The sequence below is a fragment of the Tympanuchus pallidicinctus genome, unplaced genomic scaffold, assembly GCF_026119805.1.
Source record: "Tympanuchus pallidicinctus isolate F22 unplaced genomic scaffold, pur_lepc_1.0 scaffold3, whole genome shotgun sequence".
Taxonomy (NCBI): domain Eukaryota; kingdom Metazoa; phylum Chordata; class Aves; order Galliformes; family Phasianidae; genus Tympanuchus; species Tympanuchus pallidicinctus.
Window position 1 is genome coordinate 36,753,404 of NW_026294747.1, and position 21,298 is coordinate 36,774,701.

At 38.4% G+C, this 21,298-nt stretch overlaps 1 long non-coding RNA gene across 1 annotated transcript; it reads right to left on the reverse strand.

Moving 5' to 3' along the window:
* Nucleotides 1-2,070: 2,070 nt before the first annotated feature.
* On the reverse strand, nucleotides 2,071-20,407 carry LOC128086278 (uncharacterized). Its single transcript, XR_008209318.1, has 3 exons — nucleotides 20,298-20,407; nucleotides 13,577-13,653; nucleotides 2,071-3,646 (listed from the first exon to the last, which is right to left on the reverse strand). It is a non-coding gene; the product is annotated as an uncharacterized LOC128086278 (long non-coding RNA).
* Between the last annotated feature and the right edge of the window lie 891 nt (nucleotides 20,408-21,298).

Sequence of the window (21,298 nt, forward strand, 5' to 3'; positions counted from 1 at the left end):
AAAATCACTGGGAATTTAGATTACAGAAATAATAAGCCCCCAGTTCCTCAGTTTGTGATGCATTCAGCGTGATTTTTAATGTTTTTCACAGGCCGCTGGGCAACAGAAGCTTATGCTATGAATTTAAGGCTTGATCTCATGGGCTATTTACTCTCCTCTATTCATCATACTGGGGGAAAAAGTCTGGCTGCACATAGCTACAGTATATTTTACAGCACCAATACACATGCACACAGCTAAAAGTACTAACTAGGAGAAAAAGATAGGAAATCCAAGTGGGATGGTGACTGGTTAAATAAAAAAAAAAAAAAGTCAGATTTTGAGAGTCAGGATAGAGAACAGACATCTCCATGCCATACTTTAGAACACCTCTACTCAGATTCTGTCTCAGTAACAGATGTTATCTATTTGAATTTCCACCTAGGAAGCTTCTGCAGAATTGCTGTTTTTGTGGAAATTATTAAAATCCGACCTCCCTCGTTCCCAAGAAGGACATGAGATCTCCTAGGAACTTACTAGCTTATTAAAACATTCTTCTTGCACCAGTAAGTCCTTTTAACATCTGTTGTAAGCTGAAACCTTCACAGTACTTCTGAATTGTTTCCACTTCACTACGCTTCTGTTCATAGTACAAGGTTGTACTATAAAACCAAGATGCAGCTTTGTCTAGAAATTGTATATTTGAACTAATAGCAAATTAAGCAACATGAAACACTGATTAAAAAAATATCATGAGATTTCTCACTGAACAGATTTAGAGGAAACACTGCAATTTCACAGAAGTCTGAAAACTTCAATGCAACAACATTCAAGACAACCTGTTTCGGTATAGACTGTGCTATATATCTTGTGGTATCCCTAACCTGATTTCAACCGAGCAAAAGGCAAATCACACATATGAGATGACCTTCCCACTGACAAAGCAATTTTCTACACCCCTGACACTATGTTTTTATTGATATCGTACTAATTCCCTTCTAGGAATGCCAAGTGTTTATTTCTATACAGAAAAATATAGAAGCAGCACTTGCCAAAACACCAGTTAAAGACTGTTATTCAACACAGGGTTATGTTTCAACAAACATGCAGCCTGTCTTTGTGCACTGTAGCAAGCTACTTGATACTTCATAGAAGGGATAAAAGCCTCAGGAGTAGTGGACAATTTCTGATGGCATGATCTCACACATTGTTCTGTGCATCTGAGCAGCAGAGTAATTAAGTTCTGTAGAAGATCAGGCCATAGGACCAGCTCTTCCACAGGACTACAGCTTGCTCTTTGTGCCTTGCTACTACCCAGTCACAGTTCTGGCTGTTCTCCAGCCTATCACACAGGCATCGTTCCAAGTTGGCATGTCCATGCTGAGATGCCTCTCCAGGTGTCAATGTGATCAGGCTACACTGTCTTTGGTTTCCTCCAGACCATAAGGGTTATCCCGGCCACCACTGCACCCTAAAGTACACCTGCATGATCTTGTGCCAAGGTACAGTTTTTCATGCTAGAGACAGAGGTTACTTCAGAAATTTTAAACTCAGCACTTCCAGTGCTTCAGCGCCACCAATATCCTGAATGGAGCTTGCAGATTTATGGTAACTACGACATAACCCAAGCCAATTACATTTGCCCCTCTTTCAGAAGCGCTGCCCTTATTTCATCACTGTTCATCAGCAATCTCAGTGTAGGGGAAGGAGGGTAAAGACAGCACGTTACACAGTCACTCATTTCTTTCTGCTGAGCCTAGTCATGAATGCCTTTGTCAGGCCTCATGTGAACTGCTGCAGATTTGTACTGATCAGTGTAATTGCATTTACTATTGTCATCAGATCAACAATTTATCCCTTAGAGAAATAAGAGTGTGTTATTTTGTCTTTTTCTACATGGTTTTGATTTTGGGCCATTGAAGCACTCCTAAAACCACACATAACTCAGAATGAATTAATATACTAGAAGCCTTAGGGCACCATTTCATTACACATAATCCTGCATAGCACTGTGAGAAAATGGAATCACCACTTGCAAAAGAGGAAATAACATTGCCAAAACAAAAAAAATGCATTGCACCCAAGAAAAAGCTTAGCAAACTCCAATTACGAGCTTCTACTGAGACTAAGAACTGCCACTGGCCAGAAAACACATTAATATGCTAGCATGAAAAGTATGTGCAGAATTTAGGTGCCTTTTGCTTTTAATAGGAATTTTAGATGGAAATGGTTTCTTTCTTCCATCAATACCTGAAAAATTTCTCAAGAAAAAAGAAAAAAGAAATATTACTACAATATAAAACCTGGTATCTATCTTCCAAAACATAAATAAAGGTTGAAATTAAAAGCAAAAGCTTTTGGAGAGCTTTTTTTCTTCTTTTTAATCTGAAAACCTCATTGGTGTTGGATTAAAAAGATGTTTTTGTGCAATTTTCCTCCACCTAGCTCCAACTATAATGTAAGCATCTAGCTCCAACTATAATGTAAGGGTTCCTGGCTTCAGACAGCTCTCTGATAGCCATGGTAGAAGATGCTGAGCTCCCTCCAAACAAATCTAACTGAAATCATCAGTGTTGCCTTCCTGGTGTACTCAGTAAATGTAAACAAATGAATATTGTTTTTTCTTTTTCACAGCTACACTCAGCCTTTGTTTCCTTAGGTTCTGTCAAATACACAGCTCTGCATTCTTAAGTAAGCAGTTTTAGAAAACTATGCCACAATAATACAGATTGTTTTCAAAGATCACTGTAAGAAGCAGGAAAAAGTTACAAAGGGAGAGAAAAACAAGGATGCATGGAAAACATGGTACAACCCGTTTCACTGGAAGTGGGGGAGAACAGCTGGAAAAGGACACAAACACCAGTCCTGCATCACTCCCCCAAAACCGCAGCCCTGAGCTCCCTATAGCAGCTATCAATCAGTGCTGCAACAGACAGTGCAGGAAAAGGTAAGCTCACTTATTCAATTTTACATGGTGCTACAAAAATGTGCAATCATGTTTCTATTCTTGTTTTGAAAGAATGGATCTGCATATATCCAACACAATCCCCACTGCGCACTGTCATTGCCAAAGGCTTGCACAACATTATCAGCCAAGCTACTGACAGAAAGGTCATTTCTGTTTAACGAAGATAAAACCAAAGCTGCATTTTAAGGATAAGCGTGGGGAAATGAAGAAACAAATGTACCTTTTCTGCTCCTAAAACCAACCGGGATAACGTGAGACATCTGTAACATGATGATTTATAGATCACTTTTCCTTGCTTTTGTCAAGAAAAGTTCAGAAATAGCCACAAATAGATTTACAGACAGACAATCCTATTTTAATGTTAAATTGCAATCCAACCTGACACAAGTGGGAATATCTCTCTGCCTTTCTAATCTGTTGACAACAAAACAGCAAAGTCTTTGAATTACAAAGTTATTTTTCTGCTGGTGATGGGGAAGAGTTCAGGTTCGTTCTCTTTTCTCAGTCCCAAGGCTGAGATTTTCCACAGGCCTGTGCAGCCCTGAGGAATTAAATGTGTTTAGCCTTTCTTTCATCCCTTGTCTTCCTATAAATTGCTGTGCCACAATTGCTGTAGTCAGAGCAGTTTGGATGAGTGAACTTCAATTTCCCTGCTTTGCTCAGCAGCTGGACTCCAGAAGATCTCAAAGACAGGCACATCTGATGAAGAGACCATTAGAGTGAATGGGAGACAACTCAAAAGATGTGGCCTATAACATCAAAAGCAAGTGTTGTTCAGGAGTTTCATGTTTTCAGACATTATTTGTCAAGTCTTTCAAACAGGCAGTCTTCTCCAAAAAAGTGTCTTGGCACAGATGACGAAGCACAAAGCTTACTATTCCAAAAGACTACAAGGCACTGACAAAAAACATACCGAGGTAAAAAACAGCTCCCAGGCTAAGCTGTGTAGTTCTTCTTAAAAATCTAAGCTAAAACCTTAAGTACAGAGAAACATTGTCATTTTATATTTAGATGAGAAGTCACAAATTCTGGTGGTGATATAGAAAAAACTATAATGATAATCAATAATACGTAAAGCATGCAAGAAAATCATGTCACTATAAAGTCAAGAAGCTCAGCACACACTTGAACAGTTGGCTTAAGTTGATCTATCAAATGATTTTTTCTGCTGTAGGGGGATGCATTAAGTCAGCAATTAGATTATTAAGAACCTGCTAGCCAGTATACAGAAAACAGCCCCATTTGACAAGTAAGCCTCATAATATTTTCCAATTGCTTTTCCATCCCAACATCATCTGTGTCAAAGATAGGACAGATGGCTTATTAAGCATATCACAATCCACTTTTATTCACTAATTTCCTTAATGTTTCTTACTACATCTTCTTCTGCGTCTCTCAAATGCTTAAGGACCACTCCCCCACTGTCTTTCTGTATGCCATCTAATTAGCTCTCATCTGTCTATTAGAGAGAAGTCACTCACCCACAGAGATTCTATCTACTCTCTGCCATCAAGTCCCATATTAGCCTCTGTGGAGTAGGGAGGAGATGTGCTATTCTCTCCAATATTCTAGAAAAAATTCTGAAGGAAGGTGGAATTTTTATCTATTTTTAAGACCAAGCACATCCCTTCCTCCCCCTTAACCAATAAGATGTGAACATGCCATCCATATTGATTCAAGGTAGTTTCCTGAAAGTCAGTCTCAGGAAGTTTATGGTTAAAAAAAAAAAAAAAAAAAAAAGTTAAAATACAGCTTATTTAGTATCAAAACATGAATAACTAACATAAGACTTCCTTCATTCTCTGCTTCAATTTGTTCCCCTCTTCTTGTATGAGCTACCTCAAAAGGTATTTGAAGTTTTACCTGCACAAGAAGGTTATTTCCACTCTTTCCATTTCTCCCTCACTATTTCCTGCTCCCAAAAATACTGATACCACTTTTCATTTCAAGTGCAATCATCTTCCATTCTGACAGAATATAAAATCTGTAACTGCCCTGAAGATTATTAAACTATAAATAAACCATTTACACTTTGTATGGTTATGCAAGTGAAATGAACAGATTCCATTTTCCAGCTCAAAATTGCAAAACAGACGTGTGTGGAATTAGTGCTTCCTGGATTTCATTGCTCTTAAATGAAGTCACAAAGTGGTAAACAAATACACAGGCACAGAGAAGTGTTTCAAGTGACTGATCCCAAATCACTATGACAACTATGATTATCTTTTCTGCTTTGTAAATGCATATTTAATAGTAACATTATCTTAGAGATGTTGAGAGTTTACTCTAAAAGAAGAGAGACTAAGAATAAAAATATATTCCATAACAAAAGAAAGTACTGGAACTGGAGGAAAAAAAAAAAAAAAAAAAATCAGTCATGCAGATAAGCAGAGCCAACTGACCTCCTTTGGTGATGCAGATTTAAAAAGGATTAATTTACAACCTAAGGTGAACGCCGCAATGTCTAAAAGTAACTTCAACATGGATGAGGTGCCAAGTCTGACCTCACCATATGGAAACCTTCTGGCTTTTGAGTCAGTCCATAGGTACCTGTCCAGAAACCTCCTGAAGAGCAGCAATCAACAGCCAAAACACAAACATAGTAGTGACAGCAAAAATGCCATGGCACAAGGCTTGTTCCTTAGAAAGTTGTGTAATATTGACTAAAAACAGATTAATGCACCATTTTTAGTACTTAGCTTGAGACACTACTCCATTATATCTGAAACAGGTTTACTAAAACAAAACTCATTATTTATAAATGTCACAGGACACTTCCAAGAATAAAGTTAATCTTTTAATTCATTGTGAACGTGTCCTTCACTGGCACCAGACAAAAACACACAATTCCTTTTTGGCTAACAAACTGAAGAATTAAAATCCTTCCAGTTCCAAGAATGTAATTTATTCTAATGTACATCATTTATAAATTAATCAACAAAGATATGCCAATGCTTACAACACTGGTCAGTTTAACAAAATAAGTTCTCTAGCTCTGGGCCCAGCACTGAGCAGTCTCCTAACCACAGTAATCAGCTCTCAAACACAGAAGGCCCCATTCAACAGCATACTTCAGAAATTTATGAATCTGTGTACTTGGTCTTCTATAAGCATGCATCTATTTCTAAGGATACAAATAAGAAGCAATAAGAGGAGGGAAAATAAAGAAAATAATATTAAAATTGACTATGTTGAAGAAGCTGCTTAAGACTTAATTTATTAGGTCTTATTTTTTGATCAGCATACAGAAAACTGCTGCCTTTGTCTCCTGTGGGCAGAGAACTACTTCAGAAGAGAATCATTTCAGGCTACCAAAACAGTCAGAAATCTGTTCTGCTTAAGTCAACTGGAAGGGGGGAAAAAAGAAAAAAAAAAAAAAAAAAAAAAAACAGTATAAGAAAACAGCATATCATTCCAGTCCAGGAGCTTTGCCCACAGTGTATTCTAGCAAACTTGGACTTTCACCAACACCTTGAAAAATTCATTTGAAAGATGAAATCAGCATGATGAAGATAAAACATATTTGGCTAGAATTTCCATAGAGTTAATTCAAACCCCTTCCCTTTGAAAAGCTGTTTCGCGTTCACTGAGACTGCTAGAAACTATATTTCTAGTTACTCTTTCTAAAGAAAGAAAATATGTGTATGCTGGTGTGCTCTGGAACTCAATTTTTTTTCATCCAGTTTCTGATTAAGGCCTCACGCTTCCCAAGTGTTGAAAAAGAAAATCCTTACAGAACTTCTGCATTATTTTTTTTTCCTTTAACAGCAAGGCCTATGCAGGTATCATGGGATATTTTTAGAATCTGAGAAGCATTTAAAGATTTCACTGATGTCCACCACTACACAATGAGACAGTTTTTAACATTATTCTATGCACGGAAAAACGACGTATATAAACAATCACTTCATAATTAAACTTATGAGGCAGTACACTGAAATCACTGTCCAGACAAACACACTGGGTAAATTTGCTGCTGGAGTTAGGGCAGTGGTCACCTGGTTAAAAAGAAAATTGCAGTTAGATGAAAAGATTCTGTAAGACGTTTTCAAAGGTAGTCAAAAGGAAAAAAAAAAAAAAATCTAAGCGAGTTTAAAACTTCAGGCCTGGTATGGATTAATTGTTGTCAGAAAACCTATTCCTAACACTTGACCAATCCAGACTGGCTAGGCTGTGGGGCTGCTTATGGCCTGGGAGCAAGCTGTAAACAGGTGAACTAACAATGTACACTCACTCCAGATTTAATCAATCCCATGACATGAGTTAAGGTAGTTCCCTAGCTGCAGTGGCCATAGCCTAGACTCTTTCAAGCAATGATAGCATTTAGCCCATTCTCAAAGAATCAGATAGCAAATATTACGTCAGTAATAACCCTCTGAGAGCACTGCATTTGGAGAGAAAGTGCTATAAAGAACGGTATCCAACTTTTTGTGCATTTGAAAGTACATTACTATAATTTTCAGGCCAGAATGTTGAAATAGTACAAGTTCTGCTACTTTCCTCTCTATGTGTTCAGATAATAAGTAGATGCTCCCCAAACATCTCCCTCTTGACATTATAGAGCTAGCAGTGGGGACACATGAGTTTGTTTCTCTACCACTTTGTTCAGGTTTTACTTACACAAGACAACACCATCAGATTAGCCAGATTGTTAACTTCTCTCCTTTTGTCATGTCAAAAGGAAAGACCAAGGAAGATTATTTGGGAGTAACTGCTGATAAGTGCATTTTCAGGCAATTACCATGTTTTTGGGCACTTTTTTACAGCCCTTTAGTCAGGGAATAACTGCAGCAGCATAGACAAAACCCTCTCTCCAGACTGCCTGATAAAGCCGCACTCAGGAATTTCCCAAGGACTGGTCTGCCTTACCAAGCTGGAGGTAACTGGCACAAAACATAAAGGTAATATTTAGAACCCGCAGCTGAAATAATGACTTCATTAAACATCGAACATTATCACCACAGTAAGTTTCCATAACAGGAAGCTATGGCATATTACATTAAGCTATTTTTGTTTTTGTGGACATTAGTGTAATCTATCACTCACTACATCACTCCATAGCTGCTAAGTAATACTGCTTCCCTTCCATGCCACCCAATTATTTCAGCTGCCCTCTTTCCAAACATCTTCAAGAGCACTCCAGACTTTCGCAATGCTCCCCGAGCTCCCAAACATCCTATTTCATCTCAAGATTCCCAACAGCTGTGAGCAACAACTGTAGCTATAAATCTGCCACAGGAGTCCCAATAGAAGCATTAAGGCACATTTATTGCTTTAGAAGTTGATCTCTGAAGTGTATTCTGAGTATTTGGACCTGAATATATCACAGGGATCACTGCTTGCCAACAAAGTTTTTTCTTATGAAACAATTAGATGTTCTGAAGCACTCCGTGATTTCTGTGTTTGTGATTTCACATGCTCATAGGCTTAAAGTGAGCTTCCAAGGATGTAATAGGTGGCACAAGGATTCCCTGTCACTTTTGAAAAGCATGTTCAAAATGTAACAGTTCCTTTAAGAGTGCTAATTTACTGCCATTTGCAGTCATCTACAGAAAGATGCCTTTCCAAAGTTACTTCAGTTAAATATTCAACAAAGAATGGAATCTTCACATAGAAAACACTCATAAGACATGAAGAATATTCAAGAACAAACCTTGTCAAAGCTTATCCCCAAACTGATTGAATATAGACGTTCATTTATAAGCTGGGGCATCAGATTATATTAGTATCCCACTGTCTTCACAGTAATGTGTGCCTAAGGTAGAGAAGGAAACAAAGCATCTTCCTGACACCTCTCCAGGTAAAGCACACAAGATTTGGCAGTCTCTGGAAAGCAGAGTGCCCTCTGGAACAAAGGAAATGCTAAAGACAGTTCAGTTAAACACCTGAAAGTTTTAAGTAAACTTGAGCTAACATTGTTTGGAATATGTTCCCACGTAAAGGCACTATCCAGTAAATGTTATCAAACCCCAGATGGGAAGTGCACTGCAGTCAGGAGCATGCATATTAATTAATACCTGGAACCAACTAAGTTTATTTAAAGGCTGTAAGAAAGATGCAGCAATATTGTCTACAGCATGCAGAAACAATACAAGTCCAAAATGTACTTTCCTGGTGATGTAAGTTGGTCTATCTGGAAATTCTATTGTAAAAATTAATAACAGGACATAAAACAGACCTTAGTGACACAAAGAGATCCACAGCTCTGAAGTAGTCTACTGTTTAGATCAGAAAATTGTGCATATGCCAGGTAATGTTCACTGTTCACCTTTTTTCCTCTTTTTTTCTTTTTTGGGGGAACTAAGTAGCATCATATACAGGCACTCACAAATTGCTAACTGACTTAAAATTTTTGGAGGGAAAAATGTCTTTTTTCAATAGTTAGATCTTTTGATTCTTAGATTAGTGCTGCAGCTTGATTTGATTCACTATGAGAGTTGAAGGAGTTTTTGGGGGGCACAGACCACATGAATAAAGCATAACTTGAAGAAAGAGAAGTAGAAACTATTCCTTGAATATCTTATCAGGTACCAGGACAAGGAAACAGACTGCTTGTGCAGAGGATCTCCATAAGACCTAACAACAGATTTTTTATTAACTGTTATTTTTTAGCTTCTTCTTTAAAGAAAGGAGGTACTTCCTTCTCTAATCAATTAGGACTCTAAGCTCTCAGTTAGCTTTCTCAGTCTGGGATGCATTTTACAATATGATTTTTGAAGTAACTATTAAGTATTATTAAAGTAATTAACTCCATATTGTCTTGTAAATTGTACACAAATGCTGTGAGAGGAAACATCCACAATGGAATCCAAAGAAGTCGATACAGTGGATAATTTAAAGCTGGAAGTTTCAGCTAGGATAAAACTCTCAAAAAAAACTCTTTAAAACAGAAAAGCAAAGATGACTGGGGTGAACAAGGTGGTGCAAGATGACCTGGGTTGCTAGAGAGATTCTCATCTAAGAGGCTTGACGTTATGTTCCAGCCTGTTGTCTGGGAAGTCTGCTTTAAGTGCAATAGGTTGAAAAACCTCACCAGTGCTAACTGTGAGCTATGCACTGACACGAACAGAAAAAGCACAAGTTTGAGAAGTTCTCTGCCCAAAGAATCTTCTCTGCCACGTTCAGGGATACTTGCCACCCTTCACACCTTATACATGCCATACTGCAAGCTTATCTCTTATATTTGGGCTGCTTCCTGGATTCGCACACGCACCAGCAAACTCAGAAACTGCAAAGCAATTGCAAGTCCAAGCATTTAAAACACTGTCAAATCATAGCCTTTCTGGTCACTGAGAAGCCCTGAACTGTAAGGAACTGCAGTAGTTCGGAAGTGACTAAGCAAACAGATTCTGTCATCCAAGACTTTAAAGCATTATCCATTCTCTGCTATCCGTGTGTCTTGCCAGTCTGAAGAACACAAATCTTCTTCTACACTAAAATACAGAGTCTTTGGCCACACACATGCACAGTTAAAGCCACAAGGACTTTGCCACTTGGATCTCAGACCTGGAATTCATTGTTGCAACACATTCTTAATTCTGATTTGCATCAAGAGCGGCAGGTCTTAGAGGACTGGATAAATTCCACTACCTTTGTCAGTCACCACAAGGTGTCAGTGAGAAGTAGTAGTACAGATTCAGAAACAGATTTTTGTATTCCTTTTTTTTGTTGGCAATATAAATTCAATGCTTGGAGGAGTTAAACGCCTGGATAAGAGGATCCAGAAATCAGACATTCTTGCTGAGGACAAATCAGTATTTTCAGCTCTGCCAGTTTTCCTGCTTTAGGAGCTTAGGCTTAAGACAAAGACAAATCAGGCATTAATTTAAACAACAATAATTTTAGTCAAAGACTTAGAGGATACAGCTAGTTAATTTTCAGTAGAAGCTAAGGCTGATAAAACTGCTTGAAAATTAGAGATCTTTCACAACTGCCTTGTTGTTCAAGACATTTGAAGACCACCTACTCCTCAAAGATACATTTCTGTATCATAGCAGGAAGGGGTTTGAACACTGCCGTCTGTCAGCATACCGATTTACACTTGACTAAGTTCCTCACTAGTTCTCTTACTTCACCAGTTTTTCTGGTTCACCAAAACCCATCTCTTTAAATGATAAGCAGAAAAGTCAATTTAGCAACATCTTGCGCAGTTTCACAGGTAAGTTTTCAGTGAAAAAATCTCAGAGATAAATTAAGACCTATCTTGGTTTTACCAAGGAAAGAAGTAGTTCCTTTGCAGTATCCACCTTCAGAAAACCAGGGCTTCAAATAGGGCATTCCTCATCTACAATAGTCAGCATCCTTAAATGTCATACTGGTTCCAGTTGCAACACAGCTATAACCAGGGTTCAACTTCACTGAGATGGGCCACTAATCATATAGTTTAAAAAACTGTAATTGACAGTGCTTCCACAACAAAATTCACACATATTATTATAGGTATCTTTTTCCAGAAAGCATTTCAAAAGCTCTTTATATAACTAGATACCTAGTTTGCATAAACAGGTCATTTATGTGAGCTTGCTCCCCCTTTCTTGTATGAAGATCATTAGATTTGCTAATACTAATACAATAACTAATTCAGATCACCAAAAAGTAGTACCACCATCTGTATTACAGTCTACATTGGGACACTCTAGGGAAGAAAGTAAGTGTTGATGAAAACATACCCATTCAAAACTCTAATGGTGAGAATCTTTTGTGCGTGTTCATGGAAGTCATTCAATCCACAGTATTCAAGTCATAGTATTTACAAAATGCTATTTAAGACAGCCTATTTGCATAGCTTCCACTTTGGTTTCCTACATTTAATTTGCAGCAGTTTTCACAGTTTATTATTCCATGACTTAATGGAAAACTATCTGTACCACCTCCTTTTAGATTAGTATACACAGTCAGTAGGCTCTGAATAAATTAAAAACAAGTCATTGATAATAGAAGAGATGAAAGGAATAAAATGAGTTGAATTAATTGCAATCTTTCTACTGCATCACAGAAATGTGCAAATGGGACAATTATTTTAAGGTGCTAGAGTAACATTCAGGAAATGAGAACGCCATTCTTGACAATGCTGTGACTTAATGTGGATCCTTGAACAAGTTCATTAATTACTCAGTACCATTACATACAAGGGTTATACTTCCTAAAGTTAGAAAGAAGTTGCAACACAACCAAATGTTCATATCTTCAATTTTTGACTTTTCATTATTTCTATTCACTACTTAATCAGATCATACCAAAAAGTTGTAACAACTAATCATCTCAGCTGATTTCTGAACCAGTGAGACTGCTCAGAAGTCTCCTCCCTCTTCATTGTGTCCTTTGGTGAGCAAGAAATTCCTCAAAGCCCTGTAACTATGTGGTACTTACAAGTGGAAACAAAACAACAAATCCAAACTATTGAAATATAGCAGCATCTAATCTGCTATTTCAGGTGTTTATTCTCCTAAGGCCTTTACTAATTTTATTATCTCATAACTTCAATTAACTCAAAATGAATTCTCAGGCAAAAATGAATGATGCTGCAAGTTACCTAGCACTTGGTCTCTTGGAAAAAAGTTGTCTGTAAACACTTATCTTGACAGAAAGCAGTAGAAAATAACCATAACTTTTCTTAATAGCTGTACTAATTCATGATTTTATATTAGCTTCACATATATTAATAGCTTTTGCTGTCCAAGAACAGAATAACCACATTACAAAAAAGACTGGGCTGCCACCAATTTTGCACAATGTATTTGGAAAATGAGATGTAAGTTAAGACTTGTTACAAACAGCTTTTGTCCTAATCAAATTTAAGTTTTTGTTGTTGTTGTTTGTTTGTTTTTGGGGTTTTTTCGTTTGTTTTCCTTCTGCAGTACTGTGGCAGTACATATATGAGCTAGAAGATCCCCAAAAAAGCACAGAACACAACTTTGAAACCTCCGGTGTTCTCTTGCTTAAGCATATAAAACTGTTCTATCTACTAGCCAGTAGAATAGTTGATTCAATAACCACATAAGATATACTTTAAAGATCTCAGCATCTTCAACTTATTGAAGATAAAAAAACTGAAAGAAACTGAAAAAAAACTGAAGAAACACACACACACACAAACTTCTATACATACACACACATCTGACAAGTTACTCCAGTTTGAAAGTGCTTTACAAGATTCAAAAGTTTGTATCTGGACAGAAAAATCAATATACTTAAAGAAAATCGATACAAGAACATACCTTTTTGAAGTTAGCTTTTATCACTTACAAAAGCAAAAATCAGGTCATTAGAGTATTAACAGAGTAAGTAAAATATACTAGCCTTGATTATACAGCTACTGATAATTAAAGGTTTAACATTAAATCCTAAAACAGAAAGTCCTTTTAAAATTTCCCCTTCAGCAAGAATATTTACTAACATTTTCTCTGGAAATCTTTCCAACCAATACATCCAAGAAACTGAAACAGGGCTGTAATCCTTTCACCATGTCAGTAAAACACTATACTATTGTAACAACTAAAAATCCACATTAAACCCAGAGACTACAACAACAAACTACTACAATGCCCATCAACAATTAAGTCAGAGGTCTCAAGCTGGTTTAAAAAATAAAACAACTTCAAACTCTTAGGAAATAAGATTTAAACTTACCTGTATGATGCTGCCCAACACAGCCAACAGTATCTCCAGGAGCTTACAAGATAGAACTGCCTTTAAGTTTCATACACCTGGAAAAGCAGAGGGAATAATGCATCACTGAGTGGACCATGTGGCTCCTGTTTAACTAATTAAAGGAAGAAAAATAAACAAAGAGCAAGCTTCCAGTACTCTTGCCTTTCTGAACATGAGACCACTGGTGTTTTTAGTTACTTCAATTGTCCATCATGAAAGAGTGAAGTAGTAACATAACATCATGTACTTCTGTTTCTTTCTCCGACCACCTCTGTGTCCAGCTAGTAGCTTTCTTAGAACAGCAACTTTAGGAAGGCATGAGATCTGTATTTCCAGACCAATTTATTGCTAAATCAAGCCACATTCTCAACATCTCAAAAGAGATGACTGATTTTAATCAGCAGTATACTTTGAACACAGTAACTCTAATGCAATGGAAAGCACAGGAGTGATAGTGGAGTAGCAACGTCCTAGGCTGCAGCAAGTGAGGTTCAGCCCAAACACAGCAGCCTTGAACACAGAAACAAAGGAAAAAAGCTGCTTACCCTTAGAAGACTTCAAATAGGCAAGGATCCCCAGCAAAATACCCTTGCCTCCCCTGTCAACCCTTAAATGAGGTCTGGGAAGAGGTGGAGCCAGGATTCCAGTCACTCAGATGCACTGCATGCAGCTGGGCTCCCTTGGGTTGGCCCATGCCTTCCCACCAGGTGCTCAATCACTGTTTCAAGCTGTGACAACATTTCTGCCACAGTTGCCTAATTTCATTTGGGGGAGTGCAGTCATGTCAAATAGGGGAGCTAAACTGAAGGAAGAGTGTGGAACTCTGCCATACTGCCTTAGACCATAGATGTGATGAATTTTGCAGAATACAAAAACTACAAAAATTGTTAAACTATCAGTACTTTAGAAAGCATGAAGTTCTCTCTAAATTACTTCTTTCTCTAGCTATAGGATAACGCCTAACACTGCCCTTATTTCTCCTAAACATTGAGTGCTCTTTTTTGAATTTTATGGCACCCTACTGAATCAGGTTTTTTGAAAAAATCACTGAAAAGGGCAGGCCCACATTCTACTCAGTTCTAGGGCAAATAACAGTACTAACATGGAATGGTTCTGCATCCAAACCTCTCAAAATGTGCTTTCTAGCCTCACCCTCACTGTAAAATCGTGAAGCAGCATTAAATAATCCCTTCTCTCAGGCCCAGCTCATGTGCTTCAGGAGCACTGAATTCACTGGAAGTGAGTCCATCTCATGTTTCCTCACATACCTGGGATTCATTGCATTACCTCTGTATGAGGCCAAAGTTTTTCTTCAGTGACCGTGTGTCACGGAAGAAATGGCCAAGCCAGCACCTCACAGCCAGGAAGAATGTCTCTGGAGACATTTTCTTTGAACCAAGAGTGAACCTGGCTCTGCCCCTCAGGTGCAAACATAATCACTTGCAAACAAGGACAACTTTGTATTTGCGGTATCCACAGCACAAGAGAGGATTCTGCCACAGAATGATGGAAGGAGTTGAATGCATTCACTGTGTATGGGGAGACTGGGATTTCCCGCATTTTTTGAAAAAGTGAAAAAGCCAAGTACCTTCAATTTCAGCTGGGATGCACCAGCAAACACCTCATCCCCCTGACACTGAAACTAGAGCAGCTGGGCCCACGCTGCCCTCACCCCAGCCCTACCCATTATATCCCCCTAGACTCTGAGGGGTGAGGATGCTCCCCCATCTAACTCTGCAGTTTGAAATCCTCAGTGAATTTCATGAGGCCCTCATCTTCTCTGGAACTCTCCCTCTTCACCCTTGTGTCTCAGCTTACAGAACTTAGGAACTGCAGGAGAGTACATCCCTGGGTCCTGTCTCCCAGCTGCTGTCCCTGCCAGATGGCAGCTAAAGAGCAGTGGTAGCTGGTAGGCAAGCTGGGAGCAAATAGCAGGGCTTCTAAAAATCACAGCTTTATATTACTATTTTATTAAATGCGCACCAAGTCTACAATTGTCTGTCATTGAAATTGCCCATACTTGTTGAAAAAAAGTTCCTATAATAGTCTCCAAATTTCTGTCCATCCAATTTACCACAAACCTGCAGGAGACTTTCCTCCTTTGACACCAATATATACAATATATGAACAGCTTTATTTCTAACTGAAGTCTTGATTCGGTACAATAAACAGAAGTTATGTATTACACAAAGAAACAGTTCTACTGCCTGTTCCCATAGCTCCCAGCTAACTAACTCCCTTTAACAGATGTTTCATGCTGTAAGTCAAGCTTGAGCCTCTGAATATGCATAAACAGTTTATGAAATGAGCAAATTCAATTGCACAGTAAAAACTACTGCTTCTTGGCTACAGCCGCTTCTGCAATCAAACCTCTGTATGCAATAGCTGTTTGGGAACTGAAATTGAATCCTGCCCTTATTAAAGTTATCAGTGCCTCCTTTTCCCTCCAGAATTCTACATCTCATTCTGTTTAACACGGAAAAAATTTCAGAAGGTCTCTGAATTCTTCATAGATTAAAAACCTCCTGTGAAAATGAATGAAATCCTTGTTACCTGAATGTTCAAAGCTGGCAACAGTCACAGAAATGTATGGTACATGTATTTCATTTTCCAATTAGCATCCTTCTACTATCGTTTTTGAAGATAAAAGCATTATTTAATTGAAAGATGAGTCCACTAACATTTATGTCCTTACGTATGTACAGTAAACACATTCCATGATGTATGATATTACACACTTAGAAGTATTACAAATATGCATTCGTGATCCAAATGAAAATAGATCAGCTGTATCCAAGTTAAATTTACTTCTTGCAAAGGTTAGGAGTGTCATCTTAACTACATCTGCATTGCATTAAGACAAAACTGCAAATCAGTTGCTGAAAGAAACAGGGCAATCAGATTTAAAGGGTTTCTAGAGGGCAGAATTACCATAAAAACTGAGTCGTAAAATCTTATATTTGATGACTGATAGAATTTATTCTAAAAATAATAAAAATAATAGATTCACTAACAAAATATTCTCTCATTCTTATTTAGGGCTGTAGTAATTCTGCATACAATCAGAAATTTTGGCAAAAGATACTGTCAGCAAAACAAGGAGCTGTTAATGAATTAAAATGTAAAAAGGCTGCATAGAAGAAATATAAATGAGGACAGGTGACAAAGGAGGAATATAAAAGCAGTGCTTGGGTAATTAGGGATGTTATCAGGAAGTAGAGAGCCCAGTGGGAGCTCAACTCGATGAGGAGCATAAAAGGTAAAAAGAAAACAATTTTGTAAGTACACTAATAGCAAACCAAAGTTTAAAGGAAATGTGAAGCTGTTGTTGAGTGGTGGAGACTACCTGCTGGCAGAAGATATAGCAAAGGTTGAAATATCAGATGACTTTTTTTATCACCATCTTCAAAAAAAATTCCCAGACTGTTGCATTTATCTGTGCAGTTTGAGAAAGGAGGCCAAGCTAAGGCAGAAGAGTTACAGACTCTTCAGAAAAGAACCTAGGTGTATTCACATAAATGGGATCAATAGGATCTGCTCAAGGATGGTGAAAAAAAATGGGTGATGTGATTACGAAGACACATCATCCTCAGAAAATTGTGATGATTTACAGGAAAGGGTTAGCGTTACAATCATCTTTAAGAAGGGTTCAGAGGAGGATCTGAGAAACTAGCTGCTGGACAGCTTTAACTCGGTTTCTGAAAAAGCATCTTTACATTTCCAAACAAAGGATAAACAAGAAGGTGATGGGCAAAAGGACTTACGTATAGAAGGCCATGTCTGTAATTATTAATTCAAACTGTCCTTCTGTGCTGACATATCTAGCAAGAAAGAAAAAAAAAAAGACACTCCTCTTTGGCAGCACATTCGTAAGAACATTTTACATAGGTAATGTATTCCGAGGTTCGATCCAGTGCGAAGTCTCAGACTCGTTAGTGCTAACACACAAGACTGTGAAATACGTATCAGCCCCACTTTGCAGCCAAAAAGGAGGACACAGTTTAACACTGCAAGTGTAACCCCCTCTTCTTTGATGCTGAATTAATTCCATGGGTTACTTCATACCAAGCTAGCATCACCAAACCTTTTTGGATCTGCACTTACATTCTATTTTTCACACATGACCGTGCACTCTTGATAAACTTTCACCAAGAACCCTATTGAATCAGTAGAGCTCCATGTGCCATTTGCAGACTATGAGCTGTGGTCTATGAGTCAGCGGCATATATCCCAGGTTAAAAAAAACAGTAAACACATAGAGGCAAGTTCAGACTTAAAAGGAAATACACATTTTGGGACCTCAGAGGCAATCTCTACGCTGTTTCAACTCCATTTCATCAACCATTGTGGTTCCCAGTAGTCTCCAATAGCAGAGTTTATGTATGCCTTAAAAGCAGATAACCCCGAGTGATTGTCCAAAGGAGAATACAAGGTAGCCATGCCTAGGCTTTGTGAAACGTGCTATTTCTGTAATAAGGTATATTAGTCTTTGGCCATTCTCTAGTCAAACATCCCTGAATGCACACAGTTCCAGTGCAAGGCAGTAGATCCATAGCAGAACTCATGCATGCATTTCTTTCCAAGAGGAAAATGGGACACTGTTGCTCATCCCACATGCATTAACTTTCAAGAAAACTCTTACTACATTTCATGACCAATATATCACACATCTATATATCTCCAGGCAGTCATGGAATAGGATGGAAAGATGCACAGAATGGACATTCTGAGGGTGTTGGTGATGGCCTCTGCTATTTATGCATGCAGTGATTATTTTGCTTCATTTTTGCTGAAAGCAATTCATGGACATTGATTTCATTGTTTATTTTCCACCTCTGTAGTTCTTTCTTTGGACAAAAGCTTGTGTTGTTAGGGACAATAAGCTATTTTAAATGAAATTTTACATTAAATTCAGAGCAGAGCAACAACTTAATTAATCTTACCATCTGTTCTGTTCAGGCTCTGTGGCTTTCACGTAACATTTAACTTTTGTACAAACCCAAAATGCTAAAAGTTAAACCGAGCTCAATTTTTTTGTGCTTCACCACTTGATGGGGATAATGAAATTGTTTGCCTCAGATTTGGTAGAAAAGCAGGGTAGGCTCTTGGTCACCATTTATCAACTGCTGCTTTTAACTGCAGATAATAAGAAATGTTGGGAAATGTGATTTTTCACCACAGTACTGTGTGTTGGAAGCAGACATGGGATCACTTATTGCTGTGGAAGCCTCACAGACCCAGGCTATGAGGCAAGAATCTGTCAGGCAGCGCTTCCACATACAGTCAACAGCATTTGGCTTTAAGCAGCTTAACTTCAATTTTGGGGTTGAGTTTATTACCTTGTGAGCTATCCCATCCAAGCTGGAGATTAACAGTTCTCTACTTTTTCCATGAAAGGAGGAAAGTAAATCATTGACACTCGCAAAATTGACAAAGGCAATGTCAGGGCAGGTTGCCGCCTTCCTTCCAGCACACTGACATCTCTGTGTGGGTGGCAAGAAGATTGGTTTAGAGGACCAATCAGAAACATTTAGGGCTTTTCATTTATTAGACACTGGAATCAACATTCCTGTTTTGGATGATGGCTGTTCTTGCTCTGTTTCATTTAAATTAGATCTATGAAACACTGTTAGTGCTCCTGAACCAACAACAGATCTCACTTTTACAGGTTCCAGCAAAAATGCACATCTTTAGTAAGTAAAATAAAGCTAAAATCCTGTACTGTGAGAAAAAGATATCCCCTACAGCTACAGTAAAGGCAGCAATGCAAAAGAAGAACCATCCAACAGAATCTGAAGAAGTCCTTGTGGCAGGAACAAAGAGGAAGCGATCGCAGGTTACGGCAGAAAACAGCATGAGTGCAGACTCCAGCAAAATATCTGTCATGGCTCCCATGGTGATACCACAAGAAGTTCTTGCACCACAGCTAAGGTCTTACCCATTTTCCCATGCTACAGAAAGTGAGGAAGAAGGAATATCACCACTGGAGGGCTACAGCTGACCTCACCAAAAACACGCACCTAGGCAAAAGTCAGGCAAAAATTTGTAACTTGGAATAGTCCAAATTACACAGCCCCACAGCTCATTTCCATAAGGATTTGTGGGCAAAGCAAATGGACTGAGAATACAGGAACTGAAGAAACAATGAAAAAAGAAAAAAACAAAAACAACAACAACAAAAAAAAACAACAACAATCAGATGTTTCTGCAGCACACAGAGCCTGAAAAGTTGTTCTGAGAAAAAGGCAGTGGACTAGAAATAACAGCCAGGCACCACGCATTGACTGCCAGTCACAACGCGTGTTTCTGTGCAACATTCAAACACTGGCAACAAGATCATCAACAACTGTTCAATTTCTATGAATCCCCATCTGATTTTCATTATCCTGGCAGACCATTAACCTCACCTGTGCTTCTCAGATAGCAATTTTTTAGGCACATCTCATGAAGACCTTTACATCAAAAACAGATTTTGCATCACTCTAAAATGCACAGAAGTGCTTAACTGAGCAGAGAAAGTAGCATTCAATTGCTTGATGCTTTTATCGTCTGCCTACTGATAGTTTTCAACCTTCAGCTGCCCCAGCATAGCAATTAGACAGATCAGTACGACGGCAAAAGTTATTTCACCAGAGGTGTAACGACAGAAGGAGCGGCACAATAGAAAGGTGCTATAAAAGAAGGGAAGAAACTTGCTTACCTGTATCAGAAGATTCCAGGTTCACAGGGCAAAGCTCCCCTAAGCTAAGGAGAGATCTCCAGAAAAAAACCCATTCCCTACAGCAGTCAGCCCTTAAATGGAGTCTCAGAGGGGTGCAGCCAGGCTCTGCCCCTTCTGGTCACACAGCTTAATTGCCTTCACCTGTGCCCCCAGGCTCCTTTCCCCAGGTGCTCAATCAGTGGTTCAGGCTGTGACTCAGCAGTTCCCATACACCAGGCCTCAGCAGCACAGTCAGCAACTCTGTTTTCCTCTCTTATCCAGTAGCATGATAATTCTCCGGAGCATGAGAGAGAGAAGTAAAAGTCTCCATATGTTCATCACAAGGAGATGTGACCAACTCCTTCTGATTTCCAACCTGTATCCAATCAAAACCAAGTATTTAAAGAGATTTTCACTATGCAGTCCAACACGGGTGCTGTGAAGAGACTGAAAAGATTTGTGTATTCAAAATAGTCCAAGTTACTTATAGTTCTGCCCACAAGTTACAGCATCAATTTTAGGATACACCTCTTTTACATGAAATTTCAGCAATCACATGTAACAGGGACTGTAAACAAGACCTTCCCGTGTGTGTTTTACCCATTATTGTTTTTTAAATTCCCTGCACAAGAATTTCATGACATTCTCAATATCCCACTGTCCTGTAGGGACACACCAGTGCTGTAGAAACTGCAGCTGAAAAATGCCATTTTTTTCCCCCACATTTTAGATCAAAATCGAATTGGTTCTCACTACCAGAATTGTAACAGAATTCTCTCATCTGGAAAACAACCAGTGGTTACTGTCATCTCCTGCAGGCATTAATCCTAAAATAGCTGCATCCCCTGTACATTTTGGTTGAATGCTGAAAGGAAATTAAGAGAGCTAAGGCTGAATTTGAAAAACACCTTATAAGAGATATTGAGCTCAATAATGAAAAATTCTTCAAGTACAATCAAAGAAGCACAGCTTCCAGAGTATCATTGGGGCTGCTCATTGGC